Source organism: Chrysochloris asiatica, unplaced genomic scaffold (assembly GCF_000296735.1).
Source record: "Chrysochloris asiatica unplaced genomic scaffold, ChrAsi1.0 scaffold00350, whole genome shotgun sequence".
Classification (NCBI taxonomy): domain Eukaryota; kingdom Metazoa; phylum Chordata; class Mammalia; order Afrosoricida; family Chrysochloridae; genus Chrysochloris; species Chrysochloris asiatica.
The window spans coordinates 1,486,033-1,489,707 of NW_006408868.1; positions in this window are offsets into that span (position 1 = coordinate 1,486,033).

The following is a 3,675-nucleotide window of genomic DNA, read 5'->3' on the forward strand; positions in this document are numbered from 1 at the left end:
ACCTTATGATCCAGCAATTCCTCTACTTGGTATTTACCCACAAGAAATACGAGCCATAACATGAGTAGATATATGCACACCAATGTTCATAGCAACACTATTTATAATAGCAAAAAGATGGAGACAGCCAAAATGCCCATCAACTGAAAAATGGATAAACAAGCTGTGGTACATACACACAATGGAATATTACGCTACCTTGAAGAATAACAAGGAAGCTGCAAGCCACCACATAATATGGATGAACCTTGAAGACATTATATGTTGAGTGAAATTAGTCACAAAAGGCGAAATACTGCATAGGACCACTACTATAAAAGACTAAGAAAAAGAACTCATACTAAAGGGGGTGGGAGGATTCTTTGCTGATTACTGGGATGTGCGGGTGGGGTGAGGGGGAGGGAGGGGAAGGTGGAATACAGGGTAGGGAATAGACACAGGATAGTTTGGGTGCTAATGAAGGGGAAATATACAAGAAGGGAGAGGGGAATGGAAGAACAAAGCTGATGGGAGAACAATTAGGCAGATTTGAATGGGCTAAGTAGGACAGAGGTAAATAATGATGTATGTACAACCTTGGAACAACAGGGCTCTGGTATATAGGGATTGAGACATGGCTGGAATGGGGAAAAGGGGCTAAATAATGTTAAGATGCTTGGCTGTGTTTTGAATCATGGTTTCCCTTTCATGCCATTATAAAATAGACACTTGAGGGGGAGAGAAAGGAATAGCCTTAAAAAAAATAATAAAAGAACCAACACATTCCGAAATCATTAACAAATACAAAACACACACAGGCCCAGGACACACATATCCAGAAATATAGGTGAAGACACCTTAGGAGAAAAGAACACTTTTTATTTTCTTTAACTTGCTAGCTACTTCTATCTGCACCTACATTCTTAAGTTTTCTGCTGATACTGTGGATCAAATGCTCCCATGAAATGCTATCACTGTTTTCTTGCTGTAGCATCTTCAACTTCTTTTCCCTCTGCCAGACCACACTTAATAAAGTAGGGAACTTTAAAAAAAATTGTGGAACTTACAGACCGCCAGCAGGTGCCACGGCAGCCTACTAGCAGGTCCAGAAGGGTCCTCTGAAACTAAAAGGCGTCACAGAGCTCGGCGTGACCAAGCAGAAGAAGAAAAAGAAGGACAAAGACAAGGAGAAACTTCTGGAAGCGATGGGAACAAACAAAAAGAATGAGGAGGAGAAGCAGCGTGGCCTGGACAAGAGGATCCTGGCCCAGTGGCCTTTGAGAAAATGCAGGAGAAGCAGCAAATGAAAGGATTCTGAAGAAAGTGTCCAAAACCCCACAAGCAGAGAATGGAGGACTTCAACAGACACCTGGACACACTCACGGAGCATTACGACATTCCCAAAGTCAGCTGGACCAAACAGCCTCCCACCCTATGGACATGGCATGGCCTCGAAAAGAAGCAAAACACAAAGCTGGGCTTATGTCCAGTGCCTTTGGAATTCTCCAGAAACATTCTTTTTTACTCAAGCCTGTGCATTTTCTGTTGTGAGTGCTTTTTGAAACCGTCTCTCCATTCTGGACCTTGATTAAAGTAAGCTAGCTGTCCCTTTCACCCAATTTTGGTTTCTCAGCAGCCCATAGAAGATAAATGTTTTTAGTGTGGACTGGAAAGCTGCAGAAGTTTATCCAACATGAAAGTTGTTTCGGTGTAAGTTCCACATACAAACGTCTATTTCTCTGAGTTCCATTTAAGCCTCAGGACAACCAACCAGCTCTCTTTGCCCAGATAAAACTGACTCCCGAGGGTGAGGCGCTAACACCGCAGATGTGGCCTCTGCCTTCAGATGTGAGCTCTACCCTTCTGAGATCCCAGTAATTGGGGCTTAAGTTGTCCCACCCAAGATCTGGAGAAGTTACTCACTTCTTTAGCCTGGTTTGGAGAGGACCGCCATGTGTGGCAAGGATGGGCATCCCTCCTAGTCCTTTTCTGAGGCCATAACTGGCCTGCTGTTCCTTCCTCAGTTTCCCTATTCCACACATTTCTAATGGGTAGTGTTCACCATGGCCCCTGCTGTGTAGGTATGGCTAACCAATCACAGCCTTCTTTGTAATGAAAACTAGACTAGTCTCTCAACCAGGACTCCAAACAGTCCCTGTTGTTAGTCAGAGTTGGCACATAACCTGGAACCTGTTTGGGTGACAGACCCAAAGCTGGACCCCAGCAGATAGGCATGTGCATGGTCAAATAATGTTGTTAAGTACCGTGGCGTTGGTTCTGACTCATAGCGACCCTACATAGGGTTTCCAAGGCTGTAAATCTTTACGAAAACAGACCACCTCATCTTTCTCCCACGGAACCGCTGGTAGTTTCGATCTGCCGACCTTGAGGTTAGCAGCTCAATTCATAACCACTATGCTACCAGAGCTCCTATGGTCAAATGTAGCACCCCATTACTGGTGCTGGAGAGCCAGGGTCTCCGGGCCTGTGCACTTGGGGAAAGACTCTGCTGACACAACTTCCAAAAGTATACCAAAGCCAGAAGACAAGAAGCAAAGGTTGGCCTTGAAGCTGTTACAATGTGAACTGTGGAATATAGAAAGCAACTACCAATTATTAAATATGAGTCTGTGTGTCTTAATTAAAAGTTGTTTGATTTCTATTGAAAAAAAAATTTGTGGAAACATGAATGATAAGCTCATGGAATTTTCCAACTTTTTGAAGTCCCCTCATACTAAAAGTTAATTGAAAAAGGAAAGACTCACAGACCTATTTCTCTGCTCCAACAACCTGAAGGGAGTTAAAGTCTCTAGCTCCTCTTCCTCTCCTCCCATTCTCTCTTTGTTGTTGGTGGTGGTGGTATGCTGGGGAGGTTCCCACTCACAGTGGCCCTGTATACAGTGTTTCTGAGGCCATAAATCTTTATGTGAGCAGAAAGCTTCATCTTTCTTCCAAAGAACATCTAGTAATTTCAAACTGCTGACCTTGAGATTGGCAGCCCGGCTCATAAACACTACGCTACCAGAGCTCAGACTTCTCCAACCAGCTTTCTGTCCCTACTGTTCCATCCACCCTGCTCTTGTCAACATCACCAGAGACCAAGATCACCTTCCTAGCCTTTTGTTGTTGTTAAAGTCTCTAGCTATGGGCCATCAAGTCAGTTTCCGACTCACAGCAACCTTGTATAGGGTTGGCAAGAAGCAGCTGGTGGGTTTGAATGGGTCTCATGGTTAGTGCCACACCAGGATTCCATAAAGATTATATCCAAAGAAACCTTATGAAGTGTTCTACTTTGTAACATGGAATCCTGATGTGGCACAGTAGGTTAAGCACTGGATTGCTAACTGAAAATTGATTGTCAAACCCACCAGCCACTCCTTGAAACACTATACAGGGTTGCTATGAGTTGGAACCAACTTGACGGCACTTAACAACAATATTCTATAACCCATGGATCACCATAAATCAAAATCAATTTGATGGCTATGGGTTTGGGTTTTTTCCTCCTAAAATGTAATGCCGTTCAAGCAGTGTGAAGAGACTTGGGGACTCTTGGGCCCAGAGTCAGTGGCGTGGCCAAGGAGGACTCGAGAAGAGAGTGGAGCTACTGGCTAACGGGAAGAGAGGCCATATGCACAGGAGCGCCCACACTTGCAAATGATACCCACGTGACCTGGACCGGATGACTGGATGATC